Raw genomic sequence first — 14,604 nt, 5'->3', positions numbered from 1 at the left:
AGGTTCAACTCTGGCCTCAGACACTTCCCAGCTGTGTGACCCTGGGCAAGTCACTTAACCCCCATTGCCTAGCCCTTGCCACTCTTCTGCCTTGGAACCAATACACAGTATTGATTCCAAGACTGAAGGTAAGGATTTAAAACATATATATATATAAGCTTCTTGAGGGGAAGGAGAGTGGTTTTACTTTTCTGTTTGAGTCCCAAGCTTAGCACTTTAGCACAGTATTTCTCATATAGTAAGTGCTTGCTAAATATTTATTGATAGATCAACTTGATTTTTAGCTCTATTATTAATTAAACCTACACACTGAGTCAAATAATTTACCTCCTCTTGGACTTGGTTCCCTTATTTGTAAAATGAGAGCCCTGAAGTAGACATTCTTCAAAGACCCTTCCAGAGAGTCAATCCACTTGGGAGAAGCTTTGTACTAGGTGAGGGTAGATCTCCCTTCATACTGTGCTATACCTCATGGGGATTCTAGGATTTAGAGATAAGAGGGACCCCAAAGATCACTTAATCCAACTTCATCATTTTACAATGGAGAAAATGAAAAGTACAAATTAGATATGGTCAAGGTCACACAGATCATAAGTAGCAGTAGTAGGTTCTTACACTTCAGAATGCACACTCTCTCCCCTGGAGTTACTGTGCTATACCTCTCAATAAAATCTATATTTGAATTTGTATGATTGAAAATCTGTTACCCTAAAAAAAAGAACTACATATCCCAAGAGCCCACTGACTTCCTGTCATTACATATTTCCTGTAGACAGATGATAAAGGGCATGGGCTTTGGAGGCTCCTGCTCTCCCTCTTGCAATGATGCTGCAAGTATGGTGGTAAGGTGGGGATGGCTGAAATGGCTAACCAGGTCTTTATTTTGAATCTTCTTTATTCCTTGATTTCTAATGATCATTAATAAATCTCTTAAAAAATAATATTATTATTGAGATTTAATTTTAACTTTTGCATTGATGGCAACCACTAGTTGGAAAAGAACCTCTCAAATTTTCAAGATAGTCTAGATAAATTTTTTTTAAGTCACATTTCTCCTGCCAAGGCTTTTTGCCCACCCCCAACCACCCTCGCAAACCCCAACTCTCTTTGGAGTTGCTGCGTTTTTCTTTTACTACTTTTTGCTTGGTTGCTTACTCTCCCTACTAGCCAGGCTATAATTATCAAGAGGACTCTTGGCAAAGAAGAAATAAATGGCTTCTCTCCTCCAACTGCTTGAGTCCTTCATTCCTCCTTGCTGCTGACTTTGGTGTTGCTGATACTGCTTCCTCCTGATCTTCTAGACCCAGATTGCTCACCTAGCCCCAGTCTCCAGCCTCCAGAAATCCTCCTCCTGATCTCCAGCTCTGATCCTAAATCAGCCTCCACCCCACTCCTGATTGATGTTGCTGCCTCTGCTGGACTGATTGCTGCCACCAAGAAGCTAGGAGTCCTTGGAGTCACTCTTCAGGGAAGGTGGTAAAGGTTTTTTTTTTTTCCTTAGGCCAAGATTAGCCTCCTAACTCCCTCTGGGGAAACTAGCATTTTAACCCGTGGGGACAGGAGAAGGAAGAGACTCTTTCAAACAGGAAATTCATTACAATCATGGCATATTCTATGAAAAAGCACTGCATTGTCTATTTCAAACAGCTTCCAACTTTAGGATGTTTTTTTTTTCTTTCTACCATTGATCCTTTCAATTATCTTGCCTGAGATTCAGGGAAGAAATTCATCCCCCTACAACCCTTTGCCATTTGGGCCTACCCAGTTTGAGATTCCTAAAACCCATGTTCTCCCTCACTCTGGGAGATACCACAGTGATGACAATAGGGATCTGAATTTTAGACAAAGGAATTTTAAAGGGTCTGGAGATGAAATTTAAAGCCTTTTCAGGCTCCTTTTTGTTGTTGTTGTTTTAATGAAAGTCTCTGTATCTTATCGTATGTTGCTGATTGTTTTGTTTAAGATATAATTTTGTTGTTTTAAGTTCATATATTCATGTATTCTATACTGTTCTGTTATGCTGAATCATTTTAATCTACTGTGTTTTAACTATTAGACATATTCTGTTACCTTTCCTTTATGACTACTGAATAAAATATTGTAAAATATTGTAAAAGCCCATAAACAGCCCTTTTTTTCCATTTTTCATTTGTTAATTGTCACATAGATGATGAATGGACTCAACCTGGCTAACAACCTTTAGAGAATTTAATAAGCTAAGAATTTAATTGTAATGTTAAGGGGTCTTCAGAAATAATTTTAATTAACTAGTGGTTTCTGAGGGGGCAGCTGGGTAGCTCAGTGGATTGAGAGCCAAGCCTAGAGACGGGAGGTTCTAGGTTCAAATCTGACCTCAGACACTTCCAAGCTGTGTGACCCTGGGCAAGCCACTTGACCCTCATTGCCTAGCCCTTACCACTCTTCTGCCTTGGAGCCAATACACAGTATTGACTCCAAGACAGAAGGTAAGGGTTTAAAAAAAACAAACAACTAGTGGTTTCTGAATGGATGAGTTTTTTTATATTTATATTTTAAAGAATGTTGTATTAAAGGTAGAGAAACAAAGAAATATTCCTACCAAGGTATTTTTATGAAGCAGGAAGCCAAAAAGAGCTCCTGCAAAATTCTTCAGTTTAATTTACTTCCACCTGAACAATCTAGATTTCTTGGTGATGTTCTAGGCCCAAATAAGTTTTACTTTTTTTTAAAAATATACTTGCCAAGGTTGAAAAATTTTCTATATTTGTAAAAATTGTGACAAATATCCATCATTTCATAGGGTTTGTTTGTTTGTTTTTTTGGTCATACAGCAACTTATATGAAATATGATAGTGGGTTTGTTTGCTATTGTCATTAAATGGGCTATTAAAATTTTGGGGATTTTGACACTTTTTGAATGTGCATTACATGTTGTACTATTGTTCTTTAAAAAAACTCTTACTTTGTGAAAATCATTTACTTGTACTCACAGTGGATCATGGTCAGGTTTGAAGAGGAAATGGATCTCATTTTTAGTGACAAACCTTTGTATTCTCCATTTCTTTAGCTGACAGAGTGTCAATGATTGTAAGCTACATATTTTTGGTTTTTAAAATTCTTTTATTATTATTTTTGCTTGCATGTGCAATATACTATTTCAGTTTTATTTTTTCTCTCTGTTTTGTATTTGAAGCACATGTCACCAGCATTGAGATTTTCTTTAACTTTTTTGATTTTGCAGTAATATAAGTTTAAAATATAGTTCCTATAATGTCAATGCATGCCCCCAAAAGCTTGAGACTATAAAAATGATTCCACTGATTGTTTAAAAAAGAATTATGGGACTTTGCTTAATGATTCTGTCTGATTCCAGGATAAGAGAATACAAAAATAGCAATTGCACAGTGCCAAAGAAGCACAAAGTTAAACTGCATAGTGCCTATCGAGCACAAGATCAAAGAGACCAACCAATCCCAATGGGATTCATGAAAATTTTGAGCCAAGACAAGAAGACATGAACTTATTTGGGTTCAATGTTGCAGCTGTTTAACATGTGTTAAAGGCAAGTCTTCCTTGTCTCACATTCTACCAAATATCTCAAATTTGGCTCCTACCTGGCTCCTATAATCTAGTCCGTTTTCTGTCTTTCATGGTGTGGCAAACTTTCTGTAGTCCTGGCTACTGATTGGGTAAATGCATAATTGCTTAAATCATTTTAATTGGGCCCTGATTCAAGGGCCTGTTATGGATTTGTTTTTCCTTTACTTAGAATTTTTACACTTTGATAGTCTATGTTTCATCCAGAACTTATTTTTTTATAATTTGGGGTTTTTTTTTTTATATTTTTTATTTCTCTTGCCAATTGATTCATATACCTCATAACTCAGCCACGCATCCCTAAGTGATCCCTGTGTTTATCAACACCCTCTTCAGGGGGGAATGTATTATTATTTTTTTAAATTGCAAATTTTAAATTCTTTTTGAGAGTAATTTTAGGTTAAGAAACAAGCTACCACTGCTGGGTTTGTACCCCAAAGAGATAATAAGGAAAAAGACTTGTACAAGAATATTCATAGCTGCACTCTTTGTGGTGGCAAAAAAATTGGAAAATGAGGGGATGCCCTTCAATTGAGGAATGGCTGAACAAATCGTGGTATATGTTGGTGATGGAATACTATTGTGCTAAAAGGAATAATAAAGTAGAGGAATTCCATGGAGACTGGAACAACCTCTAGGAAGTGATGCAGAGCGAAAGGAGCAGAACCAGGAAAACATTGTACACAGAGACTGATACACTGTGGTTCAATCGAACGTAATGGACTTCTCCATTAGTGGCAATGCAATGTCCCTGAACAATCTGCAGGGATCTAAAAAACACTATCCACAAGCAGAAGATAAACTGTAGGAGTAAAAACACCGATGAAAAGCAACTGCTGCTTGACTACAGGGCTGGAGGGGATATGACTGAGGAGACACTCTAAATGAACACTCTGATGCAAATACCAACAACATGGAAATGGGTTTGAATCAAGAACACATGTGATACCCAGTGGAATCGCGTGTGGGCTATGGGAGAGGTGGTGGGAGGGGGGAGGGAAGAAAAGAAAATGATCTTTGTTTCCAATGAATAATGTTTGGAAATGACCAAATAAAAATTAAAAATAAATAAGAATAAAAATAAAAAGGAGTTACAATTTCCTGTGGGGAGTTCTTCTGGAGTTCTGAGTTTGAGTTGGAGGCTGGTGAAGAATCTACTTCCTGGACCTGAGACATTGGACATGGGGTGACTATTCTTAAATCTCTCCCTTTGGACTGACACGTAGTGAATGAAAAAAGGCTGACTCCTTTCCTTGGATTTTCTGAAGAGACTAGCCTCAGAAGAGACCTACTCTCTTGAGAGATGCTCCCTGCATACCCAAGCCCTCAAAGCTGAGGCCTCTCCATCTAAAGGCTAATTAGCCCTGCCTGGGTTGAGCCAGGGGCCAGAGCAAAATACTTAATGAATAGGCTAGATATCTTACCCTGTCCTCTCTCTGATTTTTCTTACTTTCATTCTTTCTATATTTTATAAATAAATTATTAAAATAAATCTCTTTGGAATTTATTAATTCCTGGCAACCCTATTATTAAATAATCCAATCCAACCTTTTATATAAACCCCCTCAATTTCTACCCCTAACACCTACCACTGGTGTTTCATCCACATTGGCTGCAGGCCACCTTCTGCTCCCAAGTTACAGGTCTCCTATACTGTCTTGAGCTAAAAAAATGTCTTAATCTGATATTTTTTTGGTTCTGTCATTCCAGGAAGTGAAATGTTGGGAGAACTCAGATGAGTACTTTCTCTACTCTGCCAACATCTTGGCTCCACCCGCAGAAGTTTATTCAGGTATCCTTAACCTTTTTTGTGTCCTAGGTCCCTTTGGTAATTGGGTGAAGCCTTCATACCTCTCTTTCAGAATGTTTTTAAATGTATAAAATAGAATAGATATATAATCACTAATTATGTTGAAATAGTTATCAAAATATATAAGTATGCATATATACAAATATATATATTTTTTTTCAAACCCAAGTTCACTGACTAGGTTAAGAACCTTGGCCTATCCTAAAAGACTATCTGGACTTGCATTATGTAAGATAATGCCTCTTACACGTGTTAACAATTTGGTTGTGCAAAGGGGCAAAAAGAGAACACTGGTGCATGGAAATCTGATAAAAACTCACATGTGAAGGTACATTATCTCTTAGTTAAAATGCAAACCCTTCCTGAAGACAGGATAGAGAGTTGTCCTTGAGATGAATACACTGAGTATCTTTTATTTATTTTATTTTTTATTGAAATTTTTTATTTAATTAATTTAGAATATTTTTCCATGGTTACATGATTCATGTTCTTTCCCTCCCCTTGCCTCACCCTCCCCATAGCCAACATGCCGTTCCACTGGGTTTTATATGTGTCATTGATCAAGACCTATTTCCATATTATTAATATTTGCATTAGGGTGATTGCTTAGAGTCTACATACCCTATCACATTCCCATCTACCCCTGTGATCAAGCAGTTGTTTTTCTTCTGTGTTTCTACTCCCACAGTTCTTTCTCTGAACGTGGATAGTGTTCTTTCTCATAGGTCTCCCAGAATAGTCCTGGATCATTGCATTGCTGCTAGTAGAGAAGTCCATTACATTCGATTGTACCACAGTGTATCAGTCTCTGTGTACAATGTTCTCCTGGTTCTGCTCCTTTCACTCTGCATCAATTTCTGGAGGTCATTCTGAGGATCTTTTAGATGGTAAAATATGAGTGGAACATGATTGCAGAGCATTGTAAGCCAGCAACTCATTTGCATAGGAATATTTTTAGAATCTGGAAGTTTATAATTAGAAAAATTACAAATTAAATAATTGCTTGGGGGGCTATGGGAATATTTTATGGACTATCCCAGAAGTCCTGTTGCAGTTTTAAGTTTAAAAGTATAAAGTTGCATTAAGACTTTGGAATAACATTAATTCATTGCTGGTGGAGTTGTGAATTGATCCAACCATTCTGGAGGGCAATATGGAACTATGTCCAAAGGGCGATAAAAGATTGTTTGCCCTTTGATCCACCATAGCACTGCTGGGCTTGTACCCCAAAGAGATAATGGACAAAAAGACTTGTACAAGAATATTCATAGCTGCGCTCTTTGTGGTGGCCAAAAATTGGAAAATGAAGGGATGCCCTTCAATTGGGGTATGGCTGAGCAAATTGTGGTATATGTTGGTGATGGAATACTATTGTGCTCAAAGGAATAATAAAGTGGAGGAATTCCATGGAGACTGGAACAACCTCCAGGAAGTGACGCAGAGCGAAAGGAGCAGAACCAGGAAAACATTATACACAGAGACTGATACATTGTGGTACAATCGAAGGTGATGGACTTCTCCATTAGTATCAATGCAATTTCCCTGAACAATCTGCAGGGATCTAAAAATATATATATATAATACTACCCGCAAGCAGAGGATAAACTGTGGGAGTAAAAACACCGATGAAAAACAACTGCTTGACTACAGGGTTGGAGGAGATAAGACTGAGGAGAGACTCTAAATGAACACTATAATGCAAATTCCAACAACATGGAAATGGGTTAGAAACAGGAACACATGTGATAACCAGTGGAATCATGTGTCGGCTATGGGAGAGGGAAAGGGGGGGGAGGGGAGGAAAAGAAAACGATCTTTGTTTGCAATGAATAATGTATGAAAACGACCAAATAAAATAATGTTTAAAAAAAAAAGACTTTGGAATATATAGTTGAATCCAATATAAGGACTAAGTTTCAAACCCAACAGAAATATAAAATACGGATTTTTTGAGTTTTAACTCCAAAATGTAAATCTTTTCACTTACCACCAGGAGGCTCTGAATTAAAGTATTAAAAGGAAACAAGATGGGTGCAGCTAGATAACTCAGTGGATTGGGAGCCAGGCCTAGAGATGCTAGGTTCAAATCTGACCTCAAAATAAAAGATAAACATAAAATATGTTTTGCATGATAATACATATATAACCCAGCTCCAGGAGGGAGGAGGGAAGAGGGGAAGGAGACAATTTGGATCATATAACTTTGGAAAACCTATATGGAAATTTTTTATTACATGTAATTTGCAATAAAAATTTAAATTAAAAATAAGAAATCTGACCTCAGACACTTTTTAGAGCTTTGTAACCCTGGGCAAGCCACTCTTCCGCCTTGGAACCAATAAGCACAGTATTGATTCTAAGGCAAAAGGTAAGGCTTATGGTTTGTTTGTTTTTTAATGGCTTCAAAAGGCCAGCAGAAGAAGTCAAAAGATCATGAAGCTTTCCAGAAGTAGCCATTGTGTTAAGGGGGAGGGGGAGGGGGGAAGAGAAGGTAAAGAACAAGAATCTTGCAACCATTGAAAAATATTCTAAATTAATTAATTTTCCAAATTGCAAAAAAGAAAAAAAAAAGAAATGGGTACAGAAACGTAAAGGGTTTCCAGCCAACTCCTCAGACAGAAGGTAAGGATTTAAAAAAAAAAAAATCACTAATGAAGTGATTGCTCTCTAGTGCCATCTACAGCTCAAAGAGGGGAAATGTCTTAGGGATGCCTCTGTTGCCCTCTACTGCCCTCTCTTACACTCTTGTACTCTTGCATCAGTTCCTGCAAATCTTTCCAGCTTTTTCTGAAATCTTCTTGCTTATCATTTCTTATAGCACAATAGTATTCCATCACCAACATATACCACAATTTGTTCAGCCCAGGAGCTTGATGGAGCAAAGCAGAATCCCCTCTTTGTAGACAGGTAAAATTTGGCAGTCCTCAGGCTTAAGGGAATGAGTATAACACTGAGAGTTCTGCCGAAAGTGACTGAAAGTGAAAAAAGCTTCTCACTGTTTCTGTTAGGACTAGAACACCCAGCAGAGTGTAGATTTGCTTGCAGGTATCAGACATCAGAGCCTCCAGTCCAACCTTGTGAATTGCCCTGGGCACATGGGTTTCTCTACTCCTGTGTCTAGCTGCGAGGTTTCTATGAGTTTTTGCCCACTGTTTTCCATAGATACAGTGTATATTGGTGGAAGAGTGTGACCTAGCTTTATGAGTGGACTGTGATATTTTGATTATTCTAGCTTTTGTTTTCTATAGGGTAAAGTGATCATTATTAGAGTTTCTTTATTTATTAAATCTTTTTTTGGTTAAGGATAAATAATGATGGGGCATGGAGGTGGATAGAGAGTCAGACCTAGAGATGGAGAAGGGGAAGGGGAATCCTAAGTTCAAATCTGGCCTTAGATATTTCCTAGCTGTGTGACCCTGGACAAATCACTTAACCTCATTTTTTACCATTCTTCTGCCTTGAAACCATTGCACAGAATTGATTCTAAGGTGGGAAAGGAAAGGAAAGGAAAGGAAAGGAAAAGAAAGGAAAGGAAAGGAAAGGAAAGGAAAGGAAAGGAAAGGAAAGGAAAGGAAAGGAAAGGAAAGGAAAGGAAAGGAAAGGAAAGGAAAGGAAAGGAAAGGAAAGGAAAGGAAAGGAAAGGAAAGGAAAGGAAAGGAAAGGAAAGGAAAGGAAAGGAAAGGAAAGGAAAGGAAAGGAAAGGAAAGGAAAGAAGGAGGATTTTAGCTGAGTCTTAAAGGAAACTAGTGAGATCAGTACTCAGACCAGAGAAGGGAAGGGCCTTCTAGGCACAAGGGACAATTTAAAAGAATGCCCAGAGCAGAGAGAGAGTGTCTTGTTTTTGGAACAACCAGGAGGCCAGGGTTATGGAGGGCTTAGAATGCCAAAAAGAGCATTGTATATTTGCTCCTGGAGTTTATTGAGTGTATGTGATAGAGGGAGGAGGTGACATAATAGGAGCTGCATTTTAGGAAAATCATTTTAGTGTCTGAATAGAGGATAAATTGGAGTGGAAAGAGACTTGAGGCAGATAAATCCACCAGCAGGTTATTGCAGTAATTAATGCTTTCTGTGTGTGTGTGTGTGTGTGTGTGTGTGTCTGTCTCTCTCTCTCTCTTTCTCTTTCCTTCTTTCTTCCTCCCTCTTTTTCTCTCCTTCTTAATTTCTTTCTTTCTTTCTACCTATACCTCTCTCTTATACTCCTTCACACCATTCAGTTCTATGCTAACAAGGAATGGGAATCTAATGTCCCAATCTCCATTAGTTACAAAGAAGAGAAATATAGTTGTGGGAAAATAGGAATGGATGGCTGTCTCATGAAAACAAGACAGATACTTCTCCTTTCATAATCTAGTCATCACCACTTCTCCCCACTACCTCATATTATAGACATAGCTAAACAGAAATCTTGGGTTTTTGTTGTCTGTCTGCTTTCTTTGTTTCTTCCCTCCCTGTGGTTAGTTACTCTTAGCTCATGTTGGGACAGATCCCCACTGGGAGGGATTTTCAGCCACAGAGCCATATATGAAGGAGAAGAAGGATGGGTAATTCATGTTTCAAGTGTAGTGAGTCAATCAATCATTGATTGCTGAGATTTTATTATACCCCTATCAAACACTGTGCCAGATGTCAAAGATATACAGACAAAAGAAAAAAGTCTCTGTGCTCAAGGAGTTTACATTTATGGGGAAAATAATATGTACATATGAATAAAAATAAATTATATAAGTCCAAGGCAGTTTTGAAGATGAAGTGGGGGTGTGAGGGCAGGAATCAGGAAAGAACTCATTGCATTTGATCCAATAAGAGGATATTGGAGCTTTTTCAAAAATATTCAAGGATATTTTATTTTCCCAATTACATGTAATAATAATTTTCAACATATGTTTTACAAAACTATAAAATCTCCCTCTGTTGCTTCACTTCTCTCACTCAGAAATGGGAAGCCATTTGATTTGGGTCATACGTGTATTATAAAAAATATTAGTCATTTTTGTAAGAGCACACTCATACAAAACCAAAACATCAAAATGAAATTGTAAATAAATAATATGAAAGATAGCATAGTTTTGATCTGCATTTGATCCCAACATTTCTTTCTCTGGAAGTGTATAGCATTCCCCCTTATAAGTCCTTCAAAACTGCCCCAGATAATTGCATTGCTGAGTTTTCACATTTGCATTGCCAAGTTTTCATTTAATCATTGTACATTTTTGCTGTTATTGTGTACAATGTTCTGGTTCTGCTTATTTAACTCTGCATCAGTTCAAGTAGATCTTTCCAATTTTTTCTGAAATAATCCTGCTTATCATTTCTCATAGCACAATAGCATTTCATCACCAACATGTACACTATTTGTTCAGCCATTCCTCAATTGATAGACATCCCTTCGTTTTCCAATTCTTTGCAACCACAGAAAAGAGCTGCTATAAATATTTTTGCACAAGTAGGTCCTTTCCCCTTTTTTGTTATCTCTTTGGGATACAGACCCAGAAGTGGTATTACAGGATCAAAGAGTTTGTTCAATTTTATGGCCCTAGCTTTCATTTTGTTTTAACCCTTACTTTCTATCTTAGAATTGATGCTAACTAAGTATTGGTTCCAAGGCAGAAGAGTGGTGAGGACTAGATAACTGGGTTTAAGTGACTTGCCCAGGGTCATACAGCTAGACATATCTGAGGCCAGATTTGAATCCAAGACCTTCTGACTCCAAGTCTAGCTCTCTGTCTGCTGAGCCACCTAACTGCCCCTTTTGGAACTTTTTAATCAGAGGAATGACATAGTCAGATGTAAATTAGTGAAGTTTGGCAGGAGATAGACAGACAGTGAGTACATAATAGATAAATCTTTTTTAAAGTGCATACTATGTGCCAGGTACTGTGCTAAGCATTGGGAATATAAGTATAAACAAGAAACTGAAAAATAGAGAGATGAGAATGAAGATGAAAAAGATATCAAGAGGAATTATAGGTAAAGACTGAAGTATGATTTGCCTGTATATTTCCTCAAATGGAGCTTCTGGGAAGAAACTAATTAATTGACTGGAGGAGGAAACCATGGTTTTTGGCAATAATGCAGGCAAGAAGTGATAAGGCACTGAACCCTATGAATGGACCCCAGTTTGTTCACTTCTCCAGGCAAAGAACTTTACATGGAATGAAAGAAATGTCTGCCATGTATACCAGATTAAGATAAAGAAATTCTTTCTCTCCCCTTTGTAAGCGAATAAGGGCTGATTGTGATGAAATTGGTTCAAGAAGGGTCATTAAGACCAGCAAAGTCTCCCTTTAGCTATCTTAGAGAGCTGTTTTGCTTTGAGTAGAGAACACAGCCCAGAGATTATCTTAACTTCTCACATTTTGGATGCCACTGAAACTTTCTTTGTTCAGTTTCCTAGAATAAAAAGTGAGGAAAAAATTTTCAATTGCGTGTTGAAATAGTTTTTAAGATTGTTATCTGGCATTGTGTGATCTAGATTCTCTCTTCCCTTCCCTCCTCCCCAAGAGAGTAAAAAGTCTCACTTAAGTCATAACAGTGCTGTTGTGAAATATGTATATTTCTATTATCCTCATGCCATTAAAGAAAACATATATTGAACATACAAGAAAAAATGTTTTCACAAGTGAAACATATGTTTTGATCTGCATGTAGATTTCAACAGTTCCTTCTATGGCTCTGGATGGCATTTTTCATCATGAGCCCCTTGGGGTAATTTTGGAACTTTGCATCACTGATAATAGCTTAGTCTGTCACTGTTGACCATCGTACAATATTTCTGTTACTATATACAGTGTTTCCCTGGTTCTGCTCACTTCACTTTGCATCAGCTCATATAAGTCTTTCTAGGTTTTTCTAAATTCATTCTGTTCATCTCTTATGGCGAAATAATATTCCATTACCATCATCTACACAACTTGTTCAGCCAGTCACCAATTGATGGACATCCAAGAGTTTTTGTACATATGTGTCCTTTTCCTTTTTCTTTGATCTCTTTGGGATGCAGACCTATAATGATATTGCTAGAAAAAAAATTGTGCAAATGATTAGTCTTAATTGAGTCTCAGGTGACTAGGGACTACATGCAGATGTTCAAACCAACTAGAAAGAATCTATTATTAAATGGGCAAGGGACATGAATAGGCAGGTTTCAGATAAAGAAATCAAAACTATCAATAAGCACATGAAAAGTTGTTCTAAATCTCTCATAAATAGAGAAATGCAAATCATGAGTCAATATGAGTCAATATGGCTCCAAGGCAGAAGAATGGTAAGGGCTAGGCAATGGGGGTCAAGTGACTTGCTCAGGGTCACACAGCTGGGAAGTGTCTGAGGCCAGATTTGAACCTGAACATCCTCCAGTCTCTAGGCCTGGCTCTCAATCCACTGCTCCCCATAGTACTGATTCTAAGATGGAAGATAAGAGTTTTTAAAGAAATTTAAAAAAAAACTAATACTCCCCAAATTTTAAGAACTTCAGGATATATATTAATTTCCAAATTACAAAAGCCAAAAATGTTATAATACACTTTGAAAAAATGGGAAACAACTTGAAGCAAAACTAGGATTCATGGTTTTTCCCGCAGCGTTTCTAGGAAAAAGGAAGGCATCCATGTTTCTGAAGAAAGACCTTACTAGCAAAAGAAATTATAAGATTGGAGATGTATCAATAGTCTGTCCTTAGAGTGAAGTAGGAAGCCTCCTGCCTCAAAACATTCAGTAATAGGGAGCTAGCCAATGAGAGGTCTGCCCTGGAGGTCCCATTTGAGTATTTTGTGACTCTGCTTCTAGATCTTTATGATGATATGGAATGGAGGACCCTAGGTGATGAAAAGAGAGGGAATTGTGCATTCAAAAGTCATTAGCAGGCCAAACAGGTCTCCATCCCTCCCTTCCCTTCCCCAGAAGCATTAAGCAAAGGACACATGTTCTAAGTCTCCAGGCGGAAGAGAGACCTTGGGCGCTTATCTCTTTTCCTACCGTTGCACCTGTGGATGTTGTTTCTCTTCTCTCCTCCTCTTAGGCAAAGGAATACTGGAAACATAATATAGCAGGCCACAACCTTGTGGACTTTGAAAGTTACTGGGCCCATTTCCAAATATCCACCTGGGTCTCCTGTGCATGCTTCCAGGACCGAGCTCTCATTGGCCAGTCCCTCATTTGCAATACTTTCTGAAGCAACTTGGCCTAGTAGATAAAATAGTGGACTTGAGTCAGAAAGAACCAGGGTTGATTGCAAAGAAAAATCACACCTTTGATCCTCAAGTTCCAGTCTGAAAAATGGAGATAATAATAACATCTACCTTGAAGGGTTGTTCTGAGGATCAAATAATATAATAAAAGCAAAACGCTTTGTAAACCTTAAAGAGCCATATTTGTTGTTGATGGAATATTATAGTCCTGCCTCTGACACATACTGGCTATAGGATCCTGGGCATGATTTGCTCTTACTCCTTCAGTGCCCCAAGGCAATTAATTATCTCACTGAGAGTTCCCTATATCATGCAATCACAGGTCTGGTCCTAATCCATTCTATAAATTAAATATAAATTCCTTGAGGGTAAAAACTCTTTCATACTGTTTCCTACCTTCAGTGCCTCCTGATATTCTGCTAGGAAGACAGCAAGTGCTTAATAAATGCTTGTTGTTTGATTATTGCTATTTACTTATTAGCTTTATTTTATAGACATATTATATTAATATAGATATATTTATATAATATGTAGATATATTTTATCTTTAGATAACATTTTTATATTGTATTTATAAAATATAGATATATTTATATTATACTTATATAGATGTTTTATATTATGTTTATAGAATGTTTTTAAATACTATATAACCTCCTATGAAGAGCTTATCACAGCTGGCATTCAAATAAGTGCTTTTTTGGGTATATGCAATATAAACAAGATTTGAAAGTGGGGGGTTTTGACTGCACATCTAGTGTTCTTTCTACTATACCACAAAAGCCAGTTAGATCGCTTTTTTTTTTTAAACCCCTACTTTCCGTCTTCGAGTCAATGCTGTGTATTGGCTCCAAGGCAGAAGAGTGGTAAGGGCTAGGCAATGGGGGTCAAGTGACTTGCCCAGGGTCACACAGCTAGGAAGTATGTGAGGCCATATTTGAACCCAGGACCTCCCATCTCTGGGCCTGGCTCTCGATCCACTGAGCCACATAGCTGCACCCGATCGCTTTCACAAGCTACCCAGCAAGC

Source organism: Monodelphis domestica, chromosome 1, assembly GCF_027887165.1.
Source record: "Monodelphis domestica isolate mMonDom1 chromosome 1, mMonDom1.pri, whole genome shotgun sequence".
NCBI classification, from domain to species: domain Eukaryota; kingdom Metazoa; phylum Chordata; class Mammalia; order Didelphimorphia; family Didelphidae; genus Monodelphis; species Monodelphis domestica.
This window is presented reverse-complemented; position numbering follows the sequence as displayed.